The sequence below is a fragment of the Lepidochelys kempii genome, chromosome 1 (assembly GCF_965140265.1).
Source record: "Lepidochelys kempii isolate rLepKem1 chromosome 1, rLepKem1.hap2, whole genome shotgun sequence".
Classification (NCBI taxonomy): Eukaryota; Metazoa; Chordata; order Testudines; family Cheloniidae; genus Lepidochelys; species Lepidochelys kempii.
The window spans coordinates 256,541,840-256,562,581 of record NC_133256.1 but is presented as its reverse complement, the minus strand read 5'-3'; the positions used below and the strand labels follow the sequence as shown (position 1 = coordinate 256,562,581).

Here is a 20,742-nt window from a genome sequence, read left to right as displayed (position 1 = left end):
TGCTGCCCCAATGAGAGACCCCAAATCCTGCTGAACGGCGGGGGTCAGGGATGTCAATCTCCCTTTATATCCCAAGGCCAGAAGGTTTGGGATGGTGTTTCCAGTGTGCGCCTACCACTCGGGTGAGGTAGGAGGTAGAGGCCTGGAATCAGTTCCCTCAGTGAAGTCAGAAGACAGCATGAAGTACTGGAAGGAATGAGGGTCTGGGAGCCAGACACTCCTGAGTTCTGCTCTCTGCTCTGGGAAGCCCCTTACATGGGAAGCCTCTCTGTGCCTCAATTTACCCACCTGTGACATAGGGATGACAATGACTGGCTTACACGTGAGGTCTTGGTAATGTCTACAAAGCATGAATGCTATGGGGGAGGGGATGATGAACAGGAGAGGTGGCTGCTCCCCCTTCCAGGAAACTGAATTGGGTGGCACCCTCCTGGGTAAGGGGATGCAGCAGGGGTGTGGAGGAGAATCCCTAATGGAAAGTCTGCTGTGTGCCAGGGCTGAAGCAGCGAGACTCTCAAGCCTCTGTTTGTTTGCAGAGAGAAAGGGAGTTTGTGGCTTTGCACTTTGGAAACAGAATGAGAATTCATTGACGATGGACAGACGTCTTAACTGGATCTAACTGAGCAGGCATGCTGTGTGTGTACCACTGGAGCTGTGCCAACCCTGTCCCACACGCGCTGCTGGGGATGCTGAGCATGGGGCCGCGATACACCCAGGGACAGAGCCACACATAACGGAGAGAGAGAAAGTACCCACCCAAGGAGAACACGGTGGGAGAGAAAGGTACAGGGAGTGGAAGGAAGAGGAACATGGGGAAAGGGGGAGAGAAAGGGAGAAAGGCTGAGTGATGGGAAAAAAGAGAGACAGAAAGATACACAGCAGAGAGAGGCGGGGAGTGAAACACAGAAGGAAGTGGAGAGCTAGGTGGCAGAGAGGGAAGGGGAGTGAAAGGAAAAGGCAGATACCTAGTGAAGAGGTAGCAGCATAACCAAGGGAGGGAAGGATTGAGAGTAAGAGAGAAAGAACAATTGAAAAGGAAGGAAGAGAGAGAAACAGAGAGCCATGTCGCCTCAGGGAGGTGAGGCCATGGTCCGCCTTGGTGAGAGGTCCAAGGTGGGGGTCAGTTATTCATTTCTCCGCACATTACACAAAGATTATAGTTGGGAGGCAGACACCAAGGAGATGGCAGCCTTTGTACTGGACACACTGGCTCATGTGATCAGGGAAGTGCCGTATTGTCCAAGAATGCAACTAGTAGTGAGCAGGATGAGACTCTGAATCTGTGCCATTGGCCTCTCCGAGGCATCTCCCCAGCTCAGAGAGTTAATGGGAATCTCCTGAGACTCCAGGCAGCTGGTTCGAATCCTGCTTCTGTTCAGCTTTGTCCTGTGTTCTGAGTATGGAGGTCAGAGGCATTGCTGGCAGACCCCTCCCTAGTGTCCTCTGCCGTGCTGCCTGCTGGTTGTCTCAAAGGAAATGGCAGGAAATAATCAACAAGCAGAATAAACTAGTCAGTGAAACTCAGAGGAGAAAGACACCCCTTCCCCCCATATTTGATATTGCAATGACGTGGCTAGGGTGTGTGTTCAGGCTGCCCTTTACTGGATGGAATCAGAACAGTCCAGCTGTGTGTCAAAGACCATAACAGCTAGTGGAGATTCTCCTTTAGCTCATGTGGCAAGGGCTTGGGATTTTGGAGCAGGACCAAGTCCTGTCCCTCAAGGTGCCATGAAATCCTGCATTGCCATGATGTGAAGCATAGTGACAACTGTGAAGTGAGTGGCTCCGGCTTGGTGGCCACAGATTTGCCTGAATATGTGTGAACAGCTGTTTCTGTGCTTCCAGACAGCTCCCAGATAATAGATAGGGCCACAGGCCCACGCTGGCTGGCCCTTTGAGGCAAGCTGGGCTCAGCCGTCAGCCTCACTGGTAAGCTATGGGCTAATTAGTGACCCCAGAAGGGCGTAATGAGGCTTAATGAGACAGACTGACCCTGGCAATGAAGCAGGGAGAGCTGGGAACACAGTGCAGGAAGGAAGAACAAGGGGAGTTCCCCTGAGGAAGTCAAGCTGAGGTACCCACAGGGAGCAGGATGGGCTCCTGTCAGGGAGAGGGGATGCCCTGAATTAAGGCCTGGAGACACCCATGGGAGTAGGTTAGGTGCCTGTGGGGGAGCCATGAGATAGGGCCTACAAAGAACAGGGAGATTCTCAGACGTAAACTGCTGGAGTCCCCAGCCACGGGAAGCAGTGGGGGAATCCTGCTGGGGAAGAAGTGGTCCAAGAGAATCTGTGCCGGAGCCAGGAAGCAGAGGATTTCAGTTGAGTCCGAGATGAGCAGAACTTTTAGAGCGGCCATTGTGAACCTCTCCAGTTACCCCAGAAGGAGAGTGAATTGTCACGTGACTTGGCCTGAGGTCTGAGCCATAGAAGGAGTTGGGAGAAGACCCTGGCTGTGAGGCCAAGGGGGTCCGAGAGGCAAAGTCCCCTGCAATGCCACATCCAGGGACAAGGGGGCGTTGTTAAATGAGGACAGCCACATTAACACACATCATCAGGGTCTACAGTGGATGGTTGATCATAATGACAACTGGTTATACACCCAAAGCACAGCCTCGGAAATCCTAGCTTCATATCGTCCCTGTGAAACAACAGTGGGAATCAAGTATCTTGTATGTTCACTTGGGGATCCTTGATGGAACAGTGTGCTCTGAAGGGATGTGGGGTTCATGTATATTATGGCTGGGTGAGTCTGTCGAGATCTGAGCAGGCTGCGTGGAGCTGCAACATGTGAATGGGTGTGTTGTGTTTGTGTATTCATGTGCAGGCTTCGTTCGTTGCCTGTCAGATACGTGGCGCATGTGACCATGTGCTTGGATGTGTGTGCGTGTGGTTGGCTTCCTGCGGGAGCAGGTGGTAATCAGACATGCAAACCCAGGTATTCTGGTGGCTTGCACCCTGGGGATTTTCTTACACATGTGTGCTTTGGCATGTGTGTGTTAGCCTGATCTGATCCCCAGGACCCTTTGAAGTTGGTACGAGCAATGAGAAGGCTGTGAGCAGTGCTGGCATTGAGAGAGGGATACTTGGATAATGGGGCTTCTTATTTGAGTTCCTAGCATTTCCCATCCTATTTTATGTCTCTTGGCTGATTCAGAGCTGAAAGGCAATCAGTGGAGCTAACAGCTCTGCATTGTTCATCTCCCTCTCTGATTTACTCCTTTTCATCCTCTCTGGGTTTCATCTCCTCCCAGGTTCACACAGCCCTCAGCATTCAGGTCAGTTTCTCTTCACTGAGCCCTGGGCTGTAGAAAGTCAAACCTTCGCTCCCCAGCCCTGAAACCTCCAGCGAGGGGGCCAGGGTCAGGCTGGAACTCACTAGGAGGCAACAGACCCAAGCAGATAAAGAGAACAAGGCAAGTTTGGGATGGAGGTTATGCAGGGAAATCCATACTGATCACCCTCAAATGCTTTGTGCATTTAAAGTGACTCAGCGCCCCAGTCCCAAGGACGTCGCTGAGAGGCTCAGTGATTCCTCTTGTGTCAGTCTTCACAGCTGGGAATATTGGGGAGAGTTCTACTGCAGACCTGTTCTTGCCTGGTAACAAAGATGAGGAACTTTCAGATGCGGAGGTGTGAGGAGAAGATGTGCTGGAACAAACTGATAATTTAAAAATCAGTGTCGCTAGGCCCAGGTGGTGCAGCCAAGAGTTCAGAAGGAGCTTAGGTATGAAGCTGCTGAGCTGCTAACAAAACCATGCAATCTCTCATTAATGCCAGCCACGCTGGCAGAGGGTAGCAAATGTTGTACCTACATTTAAAGAAGGCTTTAGTGGTGATCTGGGGAATTATAGACCAGGGAGCTTTACAGCTGTACCTGGCAAATTGGTTGAAACAACAATAAAAAGCTATGTTGATGATATCTGGAAGATGATGATTTGATAGGGTCTAATCAGAACAGTTTCTGCACAGCAAAACTGGGTCTCCCTAATCTCTTAGAATTCTTTAAATGTGTCAATAAAGTAGCGGATAAAGGAGAACAGGCTGACAATTTATTTAGACTTTCAAAAGGCCTTTGACACACATGACTACTAAAGAAGCATGGCATGAGAGGCCAAATATTGGCATGGTCATTAACTGGCTGGGAGACTAAATCAAGGAATGGGATTAAATGATCAGTTTTCATCATTGCAGAAGGTTAAGAGTGGGGGAACCTCATGATTCCGTACTATGTCCTGCATTGTTTTAATATATTAATGATCTGGAAAGAGGTAGTGAGGTAGAAAACATTTGCAGGTGGCACAAAGTTATTTAGGTTAGTCTGGACCAGAGAGGGCTGTGAGGAACTTCAGAGAGACCTAACCAAGCTAGGTGAATGGGCAACACAATGGCAAATGAAATTCAGTGTTGATTAAAGTAATGCACCATGGAGCGGAAGATCTAAACTACTCGTGCACCTCATAATGCTCTAAATTAATTGTGTCAACCCACAAAAGCGACTGTGGCTTCATTGTAGACAGTTAAATGAAAACCTCCGCTCAATATGCAGATGCATTCAAAAAATCAAACAGGATGTTAGGCTGCATAAGGAATGGGATAGAGAATAATACGGAAAACATTATGCTTTATATAGATCAGTGATGCAGCCTCCTCTGGAATACTGTAAGCAATGCGGGTCACCCTGTCTCACAAAGGACCGTGAAGAATTAGAGGAGGTTCAGAGGATAATCCAGGGAATGGGAGCTCTTTCATATGAAGAAAGGTTGAGATTGTTCACCTATAAAAGGGAGATTAATAAAGGGGGATATGATTAAACTCTATAAAGCAGTGACTGGTCTAGAGATGGGAGCTGGGGAGCTTCTGTTCTCCCTGTCCCATCCCACAGGAGCAAAGGGCCATGCAATGAAACTGAAGGGTGGCAAATTCAAAACTGATAAAGGAAATACTTTTTCACACAGTGCATCATTAGACTGTTGCTCTTCTTGGGGCACGCAGGGCTGTGAGCCACCTTGTTGCCAGCAGTCTCCAGCTCGAGCGCGTCTTGCCTGTGCCAGCTGGGTATTAGCTTCTAACACAACCAGCCTGTCAGCCACTCAGGCGCTCTCCTCTGGGCTGTACGGGCCCTGCCTTTGCCCTGCAGGTTGACTATGAAAGCTCCCCAGCCTCTGAGCCTTCAAAGTGTCCTCCTGTGGTGTCCAGCCCCTTATCATTGGATACCCCCAGAAATCCCAGGCTCTCCATTCCCAAGGGAAGAGTGTACCCCAGTTCAGCAGTTTTACCTTAGTTCACTGCTCCCATAGGTGACTGGGCAAGAAAATGGCAGATGAAATTCAACGTTGATAAATGCAAAGTTATGTACACTGGAAAACATTAATCCCAACAAAAACAACAAGGAGTCCGGTGGCACTTTAAAGACTAACAGATTTATTTGAGCATAAGCTTTTGTGGGTAAAAGCCTCACTTCTTCAGATGCTCCTTGTTGTTTTTGTGGATACAGACTAACACGGCTACCCCCTGATATTAATCCCAACTACACATATAAAATGATGGGGTCTGAATTGGCTATTATCACTCAAGAAAGAGATCTTGGAGTCATTGGGGATAGTTCTCTGAAAACATCCATTCAATGTGCAGCGGCAGTCAAAAAAGCGAACAGAATGTTGGGAAACATTAAGAAAGGGATAGATAATACAGAAAATGTCATATTCCCGCTATATAAATCCATGGTATGCCCACACCTTGAATATTGCGTGCAGATGTGATCGCCCCATCTCAAAAAAAAAAATCTTGGAATTGGGAAAGGTTCAGAAAAGGGCAACAAAAATGATGAGGGGTATTGCTGCTCAGCGCTCTCTAGCCAAAGGGAAGTAGACTCTTGCAACCCTCTTGTACTCCTCTCTCTTTACCCCTCATTCGGATTCCATACACTGAAGTACCTTGCTCTGCTGGAGCTACCTGATTCTTTGATGACTCACGCAGAGTTGCTTCCATTGGAAATGAAAAGAGATCAGACCTAAGCATGTATATCTCACCTTTTCAAGAGGTTAAAGGCTCTGATACCACTGGAGGTAATTTTGGAATACTTAGAAATGTCCATTATAGCACCCTGAATCTCAGGGGCTGAGACACGACTACATCACCTCTATATTCCAGCACCCAGGAACCTCTGGGATCGAGACCTGGTGGCCTCACCTCTGCTATATTACAACGCCTAGAAACCTCCATCAGCAACTCACCGCTCCGGCTCCCCTCCTCTTTATCACAGTGTCCAGGAGCCTCCTGCACTGAGACATAAGTGGATGATCTCTGCTCTATTACAGTACTGGGAACCTGCAGCGTTGTGACAGGACTTCATCATCTTTGCCTTGTTGGGAACCTCAAGCACGATGATGCAGTGACATCACCACTGCTATATAAAAGCAGCAAGGAACCCCTGGCACTAAGAGATATCTGTGTCACTTTCACTATTTGACAGCCTCTGGGGACCTCCAACACCAAGCTACTGTGGCAGCTTGTCTGCTACATGTCTGCTCTTGTATATTAGGGCATCTGGGAACCTCTAGCACTGAGCCATAGCTGCAGGAATACAGCACAGCACCTGGGAACTGCTTCTGCCTGGACACCACAGTGGCTGGAGCTTACAGTCAGAAGGGGGATATCTGGATCGTCCCATTGTGGTCCTGGCATTTAGAATGTACAAATTAATTTCTAAAACGCCCCAGAGAAGAGGAGTTTGTCATGTTACAGACCTGACTTGTAGATTCCGGGGAAAATCCTGAAAGCTTTTGGTAATAGAGGTTTTAGTGAGTTTAATGCCGATGGAATTAAAAGTCTCTAGGCACTCGCAGCGAATGGATTTACATCAGGGAGATTAGGAAAGGGAAAACGTTATTGGTGTCCAGGAAACTCAGGGGAGCAGCTGTCAGCTGGTTTAGATGGAAAGTTCCCCAGCAAACAGGCATGCTGTCATTCACAGTGTTTGCACTCAGTTTCATGCATACACACTCACACTCGCATATGTCTGCCCAATCCTCAGCTGGGCACTGGTGTACATTGTTCTATGTGTACATATGCGGGCATGTTAATATCCACACATGCCTATGCACATTCGAAGGATAATACATTTTCTGCTGTGTGTGCGCGCACACATGCTCACAGGTGATCTTGTCATGCGGATAAACTCTGATGGATCTGAACTGCCAGTCACAGACACACCTCTGCGTGTGTACTCACATACTAGTATCTGCACTGACATGCTTATATGGATCTGGGCTCACTCAAGCCTGCACCACCGAAATAAGCTGCGTGGGCCCACTCAAGCCAGGCATCCACCGAAATAAGCAGTCACACTCATGTGCACAAGTGCTCACACACCCTCCATGCCTTGTAACAACTGGGGCAGACACATGCTCACACATATGCTAATACACTCTCCCACACACGTGCATGAATATTCCCTCTGATGCACCAACTCTGAGAGTAAGAGTGCAGGTAGGTGCCCTTACAATCTCCGATGCACATGAAGGCACTCCTGGGAGCCCATGGCCTCCAAAATACTGCACAGATATATGTGCTAGATAAGTGCACACAGTGCAGTCTCCTCCCACAGGGACTTGCATTCTGACCTTGCCCTGGAAAGTGAACCTGCCAAATGGGCAGGCAGATGCAAAACAGTAGCACCTGCCCATTTCTCAGCCGTGTTTCTAGGGGGACCTTGGAGATTTGGGCCTTGCATTCCTTTCCAGAGCTGGGTGTTGGGAGACCCATGACAGCGTTGCCAGTCAGGAGAACAAGGGTAACATAGCTTAGGGAAGGAGGCAGGGAAGGGGGGTGACCGAGAGGCTCAAGGTTCCATTGAAGGGTTTTCCGCCTTGGCTGCAGAAGCCGGGAGAATGTGGGACTGGTTTCTCTCCCTCCCCTTCCCTTGTCGTTTCTCTCCTGACTCCTCGCTGTCTGTTGACATGCTGTGTTGTGTGCAGAGATGCAGGTTAACTCAGGGAGGCTTTTCCTTAAGTGAGGGGTTCTCAAGTGGAGGAGTAGTTTCAATCCCACTTCAAAGATCTTTATCTCCTCTCCAGTCTGGGAGAGCCGGCTGGGAGATCAGGGAGGATTTGCTGATGCAGAGAGCTCTCCTCACCAGGCAGAGGCAGGGAAAGAGAGAGATTCCTAACCAGGCAGAGTCCAGGGAGCAGAGAACGGGGTGCTGCTAACTGGTAGGCCCACCCCAGTCAGTGGGGTGTCTGTGTTTCCTGTTGGGGTGGTGGCAGGAGCTCTGTCCCACTGGTGCTATCCCTTGGGTCAGTGCGGCGTGTACTGCAAGGAATAGGTTAGGATGCTTTGCCACCCCTGCGGGGATGTGTGGTGGTGCCCTGTTCCCTGGTATTCCCCTCCTAGCTCAGCATGGTGTTTCCTTTGAGAACACCTGAGGTCTCCTATGAGGCACTCCTGGGAGAGCCCATCTCCTGTAACACCACGACTCACAGCATAGAGGTCACTTCGCCTGTTCCAATACACTGAACAGACATGCAGTAGCCTTTGCAACACAACACCCCTGTGTGGTGGGGGGAAGTGGCATAGAGAGGCAAAGGGACTTGCCCACATCACACAGCGAGATGGTGTAGGAATAGAACCCAGTAGGAATAGAACCCAGGTGTCCTGACTCCTTGTCCCACACTCATTGCTGCAGAGCCCCATGCTCCCCCGAGACTCTGGGGATGTTGCTACAGGGATACCGTTTGCTGGGACAGTAGGTAGTGCCCTCTGAGGGAAGCATTGGGATGCCAGGCATCACCTGGGAGGCAGGGCTGCCCTGTCCATGATACAGTGCTGCCCCAGTGGTGGGTGGATGCGTTGGGGTACTTTCTCTGGAAGGAGAGAGAAAGCAAGGGACATGGAGAGACTGGCTAATCCTGGAGTCTCCCGAAAGGGCGGGCACTTGTAGGGGCTGCCGGAGCCAGGGCGGGGATGAAGTGTTGTGCATGAAGGAGAGAACGGGGCTGCTAATGTACAGTGCTGAGTGATGGGGAGTGAAGGGTGGTGGGGCGGGTAGCCATTTTCCCTAGCATGCTGAGGCTTCATCACCATCTCAGACTCATTAGCTGGGAGATTTGGCTCTAAGAAAACACCATGTTTTTTACATAAAGCCCGAGATTTGAATTTGCAAATGTTACAGTGGAAATTGGGGAAGGCAGTGTTAGTGAGTGGCCATGTCCGGGAAGGGAGCGGCTGGCGCACCAGAGCTAGCCCAGTGGCACGGCCAGATCCTCAGCTGGTGTAAATTACATTGGCTCTAATGCAGTGATGGTCTCTGACACCCCCAGGGGGTCCAGCCTGGCATCCCTAGGAGGTGGCTGCAGGATAGCACTGGGCTGGCTTAGCCACATTCAAGGTCCTGGCTCATCAGAACATGGTGGTGTGGCTCCCACCCTGGAGTCAATGAAAGCAGCTTGTGGGCAGCCTCTAGGCTAGCCCAGGCTGGTTGGGATTTCTGTGCCACTCTGTGGCCCGTTGGATAGCAGCACTTCGCACGTTGCTGATCAGCACTAGTCAAACTGCACCTCTCAGTCTCTGCCTCTGTCTCTGTCTCTCGGAGTCAGTTCTCATCTCTTTCGGTTTCTCCCTTGCTCATCTCTCCTTCTCTTTCTCTTCTCCTCCTCCTCTTCTTTCCCTTGTTCTCTCTCTTTCTCTGGGCCTGATCCAAAGCCCATTGAAGACAATGGAAAGTTATGCTTTTTTCCTCTCATCTCTCATTGTCTCTCCGACTCATACTTTCTCCTTCTCCATGAATCTCCTTCTGTCCCTAGTTCTCTCTGTCTGTCCTTCTCCTTCTGTCTCTAACTCTGTGCCTGTTTAATAGCACTGTGATACTTACCACCAAACCTTTCATGAAGGTTTCCTAGGGTAGGAAGGATGTTCTAGTGGCTAGGGCCCTAGACCAGTCATCAGGAGTCCTGGGTTCAATTTGCAGTTCAGCCACAAACTCGCTGTGTGGCCTTGGGTGAGTCACTTAATCCCCCCCATATCTCACTTCCCTATCTGTAAAACTGGAATCCAAGTGTTTCTCCTCCTCCCAGGGAGTGCTGTGTAGTGCTCAGATGCTCTGGTGTCATGGGCCAGATGGGTGCCTAGATAGACAGGCTGATGTGCCCATGAGCTGGGCTTGCTCTGATTTGTGTGGTTGTGGAACTCATTAGTCATCAGTATTTGGATGAGCGCCAGGTGTCTGTGAAAATGCCTGTGAGTCCCTGAAGTTGCACAGACAATTGTGCGGCAAGCGCTTGATCCGTTACTTGATATCGTCCCGTTGAAAACGTGTCAGCCATCCGATCGGTGAGCAGCAGTAACGCGATGGGATGTAGACAACCAGCCAGCCACACAGCCCTGCCAGTGACGAGTCAGAGTGCGCAGTTTGCAGAGGACCCAGAGGCTAAGAGCACTTTGTCCAAACACTCTGGAGAATGAGGAAAGCAGAATCAGGCAGTTATTTGCTCCCCAAAATACAGGGGCTGGTTTCGGAACCAAGCTAAGCGTGACCAGCTCCAGCAGGCATGAGTACCGTGCTGTCTCTGCCTCTTCTTTTTGTCTCTCTGAGTGTCTCCTCTTCTTTCCGGTTTCCTCTCTTTCCCTCACTTGTGGTCCGGCTCATCTTCCATCTCTCTCTCTGTCTTCACTCCTTCATGCTCTCTCTCCTCCTCTTCGTTCTCTGCCCTCTATCGCCTTCCCCCTCTCTCCTCTGTCTCCCCAGCTCTCCAAGAGCAGTAGGGACCTATCTTCTGTAACTCCTCCCCTGGCATCATACACCTGGTACCAAACCCCAACCGGGCTGGCTGGGGGTTGCTCACACCAGATACCTGCAACTTGCTTGCTACCATGTTAGAGTTGCCATGGGAGATGGGGGGGGGGAAGGGAGGGGGGAAGAGCCTTCCCAGCAGCCGCAGCCAAAACTCCTCCGTTGAGCAGAGAACACCCCCGCTTTAGAGAGCACGCCACAGAATGCTGGCTTGGAAGCCCCCTAATTAGTGTCCCGCGTGTCCTGAACGGAGCCCTTCATTACCACTGACGTGATTGCAGGAGGCACAAATTAGCATGTGTTTCAAGGTGGGATCAGTGACAGAATCTGCTCCAGTCCCCTCCCCTCCCCTAAACCCATCCCCCCCACCCCAGGGATCCTGCCAAGAAGGGGCGTTGCCCCAGAATCCCATTCTCTTGGTTTACTTGGGGGGCAGGAGGGGGGCGGGGGGAAAGAGAGAGTGCATGAAAGTAGATTCAAACCAACAGCAAACAAGGCCTCCACGCTCCTGTGACCTCCTCCCGACACTGTTTGGAGGGATTGGAAACCCCCTTCCCCCTCCCTCCTCTCCCTACATATGTGTGCGCAGGTCGGGGGTCATTACCGTCCCCACCGGTGTCTCAGGAAGCCTGTGCCTGAGCTCAGAGGGCGCTAATTAGCGAGAGGACTGATGAGATTAGAAATTAAGTGTTTGTTTTTCTCCTTTCCTGTGGTGTTTTTTTTTTAATTGAGCAGATGGAGAGTTTGGAGTCACAGGATGGGAGGCAGCCAGGAGCCTAATTGGGCGTCGAAAGCCCTGTGGGTGTGGGGTGGACAGGAGGCAGCGCCCTCTGACACACACACATACACAATGCTGTGCCAGCCACAACAAACCCTGGCTCTGCCATGCAAAGGGCTTTTGCCCCCTGCCGGCTTGAGTGGGGCATCCCCTCTCTACTTCCCGTCCCTCTGCATGCAGTGCTCCCCTAAGGCCTGACCCCCTCACCCCCAGGCACTTGCTCTGCTGGCCTGACGGGAATTCAGTCTCCAGCTTCACTCAGGCCTTGCCTCCTTCTCTACCGCACGGGAACCCGATCCTGCCCCTGGCAGAGTCCCCCTCTGAGGGTGGGGGGCTGATTCCCCATCACACGAAGGCCCCTTAATATCACTCTGGCAGCCTGGAAGTGGATGAAGCCAGTCTCCCCTCTGGCTGGAGCAGATTTGGCATTCAGGCTCTGGGCTAGCCCGGCCTTCAGCCCCCAGTGTAGGGGTCCATTGAGGGCAGGGAGGGGGCATGCCCACATGGCACCGTACCACAGCTGTCCTCTGCTCCCAGGGCTCAGAGGGGGCTATGGGAAAGGGAATATGAGTGGCAGCAGCCCAAAGGCTGCGTGGGAACACAGGACGGGGATTCAATTCACTGCTCTGCTCGCTCCCCCAGAGCCAGCCGGGAAGGGTGTGCATAGGGTTACCACTCTTGCCTATCCCGCGGGAGATACACCCAACACGGCCCAGGCTGGGAGAACTGTGGTGCCAGGGGGCCAAGAAACAAAGCAGCACTTAGCGTTGGTGTACAGTGCCCCCCTTTGGCGGTGTGTAGCTGGGCTCCCGTGAGTTGCCCGTTTCATTCCCCGTGGTCAGAAGGCTGTGTCTGTGACGGGCCGGCCTGGAGAAGTGGAGGGGAATTGCCGTGATTATGAGGGCCCTCAGCTGTCCAGCTGGGCTGGGGTGGAGGCAGGGGAAGCAGCTGAGGGACTGTAATGGGGGAGGCAGCTCCTGGCTGGGACAGGTGGCTTTGAGTCACAGATGTGGAACAGCCTGTCACTAGTCCAAGCCAGATCCCTAGTTTGAAGTGCTGAAAGGTGTAAATGGGAGCACGGTGATGCCAGCTGCCTAGCAGAGGAGGAGGGGCTGAGCGGGCACGTGCCGCAAACTGCTTGGCATCTCCTGGGAGAGTGAGTAGGCTGCGGGCAGACCACAGCTGCCTTTTGGCACAGGTTAGAGATGGAAAATCCCTTCTCTGGCGAAGCTAGCAGGGATGGCCCCCTTGTATTCCTTGTGCTTCAGAGCCCTGAGTTTGAAGCCTGGGACACTCTGGTCTAAGTGCCTGAAACGAGCTACAGTAGTCCAGGAGGGCAGGGGGTGCAAGTTAATGGCAAGAATAAAAAGCCAAGGGTGTATCTGTGTGTTCATGTGAATGTGCCTGCGAGTTTGTGCCTGTTGTGTATCTGTTTGTGCCTGCATGGACGCCGGAGGGGGTGTGGTTGCATTTCTCAGTGTGGAGGCCGTGTGTCTGTTTGCATGGGTGTCTGTGTTTATGTTGTTGGCGTGTGCGGGAGGTGTGTATCTGTGTAGGAGTCCGTCCCTGCTCCCTTTGTCACCTTGGCGCTCTTCACCACTTTGCCCTGCACCCCTCCAAACAAACAGACAGGTGGGAACCCAACCCCCGCCCCATTACCACCACATGGTAGCTGGAGTCCTGGTTCGGATTCATTGTTCGTGTTGCCAAGGCAACAGAAAGCCAGCGAGTAAATGAAAGTATCCTCCCCAGTGCTTAACACCCCCATGCCGCAATGTAATAATGTCAGAATAGAAATCTGGTTCACACCCCCCCCTCCCGCTCCAATTCAACAGAGACCCCCCCTGGATACCAATAAAGTGCCTGCCAGAGCCTTCAGTTGATTGAAAGCAGAGAATTAGGTTTGGGGTGGGGTGGGGGAGGGGGAAGCATCTTCACTGTTGAAGTGATTAACGGTTTCAACGTTGTTCCCTGCCTTCGCTGCACAAGAAGGGGCCGTGCCTCTTGAGAGGGGGTCAGGCCCTGCCCACAAGGATCAATGTTGAACATCAGCGGAATCGTGGTCCTAGCTGAACTGGTTTCTAAGAAGGTTTGGCTGGCCAGCACGACTGGGAACCAACCGGTGTCAAAACCAAGCTTAAAACCTGTGTTCTTGCTTAACACAAGTCATTGTAGTACCGGTAAGGATGGGGCCTTAGAGACATTCAGGGAAAGTCAGGACATAATGAGGCCAGGACTAAGATTCCCCTCCAGCTGAGCACAGAAAATCACATGCTGGGATACCTGCTGAGCTCAAAGAGGATCTGACAGATACACTCTGTGCTAGAGTCAGGCAGAAAAGGGTCTCTCCAACTCTGCTAGCTCCCTGGGAATAATGTATGCCTGCCTGCAATGGGAATACCAGGATTTACCTTGGTGGGGAAGAACTTGAACAGGGCTGCTGTGGTCCTTGGAATGCACTCTGGGGGTAGCCCCTGGGAGGAGGGGAAGAACCTGAATTGAATTTATTGAATGCTTGCTCCAGATCTCGGGCTTTGCAGGGGTCCTTAACACCCAGGAGAAAATCCTTCCTCTACCACCAGCATGAGAATATGCTGTAGTCCAAACACTGGTTTCTTTTTCCTGGTGTGGCCGTCAGTCGTTTCATTAGGAGTCTCAGTGAGTCTTTGGCTGGATTTCCCCCGGGAATCTGATTTCAAAGCACCCTAGTGACTACTAATGTGTAAATACAGTGTGCCTCAGCATGGCAATGTGATAGCATGAGTGGTTTGGAGCTGTTAACTCTTCATCTGTCAGAGACCATCCCCAGTGAAAGCCCCTCTGCGTGACAATTTGTGCAAACTGGAAAGATGATTGGCATGAGTCTCCTGCTTCTGGGCACGCTTAGTTAACAATGTGGTTTAGTGGACCCTGGGTCACCTCCCATGCAAGTGAATGGGGAGGCAGCAGAAGTGGCCTATGGAAAAAGGCATAGGGATCATCTGATGATTAGTTTAGTGATGTACAACAGCAGCTGTGTAAAACAAAACAAAACAAAAACCTATTTCACAAGCGTTAATTAACACAAGCGAAGGGGGAAAACCACAACTTTTCAAAGGTTTCACAGAGACTATAAACTGGCAGCACAGGGGGGAAAATGTAATACATGCAAATTAATGGCATAAATTTTGGGTTACTTTACTTCACAAATGTTAACAAGTGCATAAAAAAATATTCTTTCCCAGTTTCCCGTCAATGCGTATTTAATTCTTTCCCTTTTTTTGTTTTGTTTTCAGTATATCACTCCGAAATTAATTTGGACTCTTTTTCTTTTTCTTTTCTTTTCTTTTCTTTCTACTTTCTAATGTGCCCATAATCATAATATCTAGGCATGGATGTTGCAATATTTAATCTTTCTCTGTCTGTCTGTCTCTCTCTTTCTCTAGCAGTCAGTGGACCCCCAGCCTGGTAATTCTATACCCAACACTGCCAATTTCCAAACATACATTTTTTCCTACTACAGGTAGACTAGTGAGGCAAGGAGCAAATTAATGGGACAGCTGAACAGCCTAACTTGTTTACCAACCACTCAAATTGGTGTTTGATGCAACAGGGCATAGAGACAGAGATAAATATATGGGTAGATAGCTGGATTATCCCATGGATTCGCTTCCAAACAGCCGTCTCCATCCCTCATGCTATAACCCTTCTTTCCACTTGTTTGTTTCCATAGAACTGGAGATAATGAGGGGATTCCAGCTCCTTGCTGAGACCGGGATACCATGAGTACTTCTCCCATCTCTCAGGTGTGTCTGCCTCCTGAGTGCTTCCTGCTTTGCTTACAGTTAAAACCAAGGACTTAGAAAACACTTTAGTGAGCTCTGCAGAAGCCACTCTTGCTGTCCTGCCTCTATCCAAGCCAGCAGGACCACCCCAGCCTGTATTGTCAATGTGAATTATAAATTTCAGACCTCAGGCCCATGCTGGTGGCTCAATGGAGGGAAGTAGAATCTCATTTTGACCTGGAAAACTGAGCTGAGCTGATTGTGGAAATGGCGGGGAATTAATATGGAGCAGGGAGTTGTATTTCATAGAATCGTAGACTATCAGGGTTGGAAGGGACTTCAGGAGGTCATTTAGTCCAACCCCCTGCTCAAAGCAGGACCGATCCCCAGTTAAATCATCCCAGCCAGGGCTTTGTCAAGCCTGACCTTAAAAACTTCTAAGGAAGGAGATCCCACCACCTCCCTAGGTAATGCATTCCAGTGTTTCACCACCCTCGTAGTGAAAAAGTTTTTCCTAATATCCAACCTAAATCTCCCCCACTGCAACTTGAGACCATTACTCCTTGTCCTGTCATCCGCTAGCACTGAGAATAGTCTAGATCGATCCTCTTTGGAACCACCTTTCAGGTAGTTGAAAGCAACTATCAAATCCCCCCTCATCCTTCTCTTCAGTAGACTAAACAATCCCAGTTCCCTCAGCCTCTCCTCATAAGTCATGTGTTCCAGTCCCCTAATCATTTTTGTTGCCCTCCGCTGGACTCTCTCCAATTTTTCCACATCCTTCTTGTAGTGTGGGGCCCAAAACTGGACACAGTACTCGAGATGAGGCCTCACCAATGTCAAATAGAGGGGAACGATCACGTCCCTCGATCTGCTGGCAATGCCCCTACTTATACATCCCAAAATGCCATTGGCCTTCTTGGCAACAAGGGCACACTGTTGACTCATATCCAGCTTCTCGTCCACTGTCACCCCTAGGTCCTTTTCTGCAGAACTGCTGCCGAGCCATTCGGTCGCTAGTCTGTAGTGGTGCATTGGATTCTTCCGTCCCAAGTGCAGGACTCTGCACTTGTCCTTGTTGAAACTCATCAGATTTCTTTTGGCCCAATCCTCCAATTTGTCTAGGTCCCTCTGTATCCTATCCCTACCCTCCAGCGTATCTACCTCTCCTCCCAGTTTAGTGTCGTCTGCAAACTTGCTGAGGGTGCAATCCACACCATCCTCCAGATCATTCATGAAGATATTGAACAAAACCGGCCCCAAGACTGACCCTTGGGGCACTCCGCTTGATACCAGCTGCCAACTAGACATGGAGCCATTGATCACTACCCGTTGAGCCCGACAATCTAGCCAACTTTCTACCCACCTTATAGTACATTCATCCAGCCCATACTTCTTTAACTTGCTGACAAGAATACTGTGGGAGACAGTGTCAAAAGCTTTGCTAAAGTCAAGGAACAACACGTCCACTGCTTTCCCTTCATCCACAGAACCAGTTATCTTGTCATAGAAGGCTATTAGATTAGTCAGGCATGACTTGCCCTTGGTGAATCCATGCTGACTGTTCCTGATCACTTTCCTCTCATGTAAGTGCTTCAGGATTGATTCCTTGAGGACCTGCTCCATGATTTTTCCGGGGACTGAGGTGAGGCTGACTGGCCTGTAGTTCCCAGGATCCTCCTTCTTCCTTTTTTTAAAGATTGGCACTACATTAGCCTTTTTCCAGTCGTCCGGGACTTCCCCAGATCGCCATTAGTTTTCATTAGTGGCCAATGGCTCCGCAATCACATCTGCCAACTCCTTTAGCACTCTTGGATGCAACGCATCTGGCCCCATGGACTTGTGTACATCCAGCTTTTCTAAATAGTCCTGAACCACTTCTTTCTCCACAGAGGGCTGGTCACCTCCTCCCCATGCTGTGCTGCCCAGTGCAGTAGTGTGGGAGCTGACCTTGTTCGTGAAGGCAGAGGCAAAAAAAGTATTGAGTACATTAGCTTTTTCCACATCCTCTGTCACTAGGTTGCCTCTCTCATTCAGTAAGGGGCCCACACTTTCCTTCACTTTCTTCTTGTTGCCAGCATACCTGAAGAAACCCTTCTTGTTACTTTTAACACCTCTTGCTAGCTGCAACTCCAGATGTGATTTGGCCTTCCTGATTTCACTCCTGCATGCCCGAGCAATATTTTTATACTCATCCCTGGTCATTTGTCAAATCTTCCACTTCTTGTAAGCTTCTTTTTTGTGTTTAAGATCAGCAATGGCAATTCATAGTTTTGGCCACAGTCCTGCTCTTTCACACCCCAGAGACCTTGTTGCCAGTGCTCTGTTTCAGCACCATGGACAGCAGTGCCCTGACCTAACTTCCCTCTTTAAAGGAACATCAGGTATTTTTGGAACACCAGAGGGGAAAGGGGAAGAAGGGTGACATGACAGGCTGGAGTGTCCGGTCAGTAGTAAATGGGAGACTATATTTTTAGAAGCAAGGGGGAGAGGAGAAGAGAGAGAAAGAAGATGGATCACTCAAAGGCAAGAGGGAGCGCCCAAGCAGGAAGAATCTCTTGTGTTTGGGAGATGTGGGTAGGATCAGTATGGATGCTTAGAAAGAATCATCTGGGCCCTGGAATGGGACTGTGCATGTGCTTAAAGTTGGTCATGTGCTTCAGTGGTTTGCTGATTCAAGGCCCGAAAGTATGAGCAGAGGTAGAGGGAATGAGGACTGGACGATGAGCAAGAGGCATAATAAGGTATGGATGTGGGCCTTTTATGAGGGCTTTGCGGAGAGCAAAGATGGACTGTGACTGAGGGGATCTAGGTTAAATTCCCTGCTCCAACACAGACATCCTGTGGGGCTTTGGGTGAGTCACTTAATCTCTTTGTGCCTCAGTGCCCCATCTGTAACATGGGGATAACAGTCCTTTATGAATATAAACAAATAACCCGAGTATGGAGGGACAAAATTAGAAAAGCCAAGGCACAAAACGAGATGAAACTAGCTGGAGACTTAAGGGTAACAAGAAAACATTCTACAAATACATTGGAAGCAAGAGGAAGACCAAGGACAAGGTAGGCCTCTTACTCAATGAGGGGGGAAAAAACAAAATGTGGGAAGAGCAAAAGTGCTAAATGACTTTTTTCTTTTAGTTTTCACCAAAAAGGTTAGTAGTGAGTGAACATCTAACATAGTGAATGCCAGTGAGGTAAGATCAGAGGGTTAAATAGGGAAAGAACAAGTTAAAAATTACTTAGACAAGTTAGATGTCTTGAAGTCACCAGGGCCTGATGAAATGCATCCTAGAATACTCAAGGAACTGACTGAGGAGATATCTGAGCCATTAGCGATTATCTTCAAAAAGTCATGGAAGACGGGAGACATTCCAGAAGACTGGAAAAGGGCAGATATAGTGCCCATCTATAAAAAGGGGAATAAGGACAACTTGGGGAATTACAGAGCAGTCAGTTTAACTTCTGTACCCAGAAAGGCAATGGAGCAAATAATTAAGCAATCAATTTGCAGGCACCTAGAAGATAATAAGGTGCTAAGTAACAGTCAGCATGGATCTGTCAAGGACATATCATGTCAAACCAACCTAATAGCTTTCTTTGACAGGATTACAAGCCTTGTGGATAGGGAGGAAGTGGTAGATGTGGTATATCTTGACTTTAGTAAGGCTTTTGATATTGTCTCGCATGACCTGCTCATAAACAAAGTAGGGAAATACAACCTAGATGGAGCTACTATAAGGTGGGAGCATAGCTGGTTGAAAAACTGTTCCCAGAGAGTAGTTATCAGTGGTTCACAGTCAAGCTAGAAGGGTATATCAAGTGGGGTCCCGTAGGGATTGGTCCTGGATCCGGGTCTGTTCAGTATCTTCATCAATTATTTAATTAATGGCATAGAGAGTACACTTACAAAGTTTGCAGACGATACCAAGCTGGGAGGGGTTGCACGTGCTTTGGAGGATAGGACTGAAATTCAAAATGATCTGGACAAACTGGAGAAACGGTCTGAAGTAAATAGGATGAAATTCAATAAGGACAAATGCAAAGTACTGCACTTAGGAAGGAACTATCAGTTGCACACATACAAAATGGGGAATGACTGCCTAGGAAGGAGTACTGCGGAAAGGGATCTGGGGGTCACAGTGGATCCCAAGCTAAATATGAGTCAACAGTGTAACACTGTTACAAAAAAAGCAAACATCGTTCTGGGATGTATTAGCAGGAGTGTTCTAAGCAAGACACGAGAAATAATTCTTCTGCTCTACTCCATGCTGGTTAGGCCTCAACTGGAGTATTATGCCCAGTTCTGGGGGCCACATTTCAGGAAAGATGTGGATAAATTCGAGAAAGTTCAGAGAAGAGCAACAAAAATTATTAAAAGTCTAGAAAACATGACCTATGAGGGAAGATTGAACACACTGGGTTTGTTTAATCTGGAGAAGAGAAGACTGAGGGAGGACACGATAACAGTTTTCAAGTACATGAAATGTTGTTACAGGGAGGAGGGAGAAAAATTGTTCTCCTTAATCTCTGAGGATAGGACAAGAAGCAATGGGCTTAAATTACAGCAAGGGACGTTTAGGTTGGACATTAAAAAAAAACTTCCTAACTATCAGAGTCGTTAAGTACTGGAATAAATTGCTTAGGGAGGTTGTGGAATCTCTGTCATTGGAGATTTTTAGACAAACACCTGTCAGGGATAGTCTAGATACTTAGTCCTGCTTTGAGTGCAGGGGACTGGACTAGAAGACCTCTTGAAGTCCCTTCCAGTCATACACTTCTATGATTCTATGATACCTTTGTTTGTCTTGTATATTTTGACTGTAGGCTCTTTGGGGGAAGGACTGTCTTTTACAATATTTGTACAGTGCCTAGTACAATGGAACCCTGATCTCAGCTGGGCATTACCATTACTACTACTACATCCAGTAAAGAATGGGAAAAAGTGTAGAATAGAGAGTAAGGAGCTGAGAGAGGGCAGAACAGTGGGATAAACCAAAACTAAGGAGGATGTGAATTTGGGGACCCCTTCTATCTGAATCCCCCAACTTTTGGGTGACTTGCAATAATAGCTTTGGATTTGACCCCTATACCTAAAAAGGGATGCAAAAACATATACATCAATCTTATTATTTTATTTCATTATTGATTTATTTTACACTGATCATCTGTTCCTTGAATGGCTTTTGAAGGGAGTGTAGTGTAATGAGTAGACATAGGTTATTGTAGGTAGGAAAATGAATAAGCATGTTTCTAAGCATGAAGAGAACTGTAATTGCCAATGGGGGTATGAATCACTGGTTAGGAAATCATTATTATTGGATAAGTAAACAAGACTCTATGGAGCAGTGATACTCAGACCTCAGTGGTTCAGGAGCCAAATTAGCAATCAGCATTACCCAGAAGAGTCAC

General features: G+C 49.0%; 1 protein-coding gene across 5 annotated transcripts in view; it reads left to right on the top strand.

The window, feature by feature from the left end:
* ELFN2 (extracellular leucine rich repeat and fibronectin type III domain containing 2) overlaps positions 1-20,742 on the top strand; it is a 60,764-nt gene that overhangs the window by 23,256 nt on the left and 16,766 nt on the right. For 2 of the 5 annotated variants that reach the window (XM_073330283.1, XM_073330292.1), the window contains exon 2: positions 15,279-15,351. The exons of 2 other annotated variants lie outside the window; for them this stretch is intronic. The gene's annotated coding sequence lies outside the window, so the exon portion shown is untranslated. Of the gene's footprint in view, positions 1-736; positions 784-15,278; positions 15,352-20,742 lie in introns of those variants that run through there. One more of the 5 variants, XM_073330301.1, reaches the window with a different exon arrangement.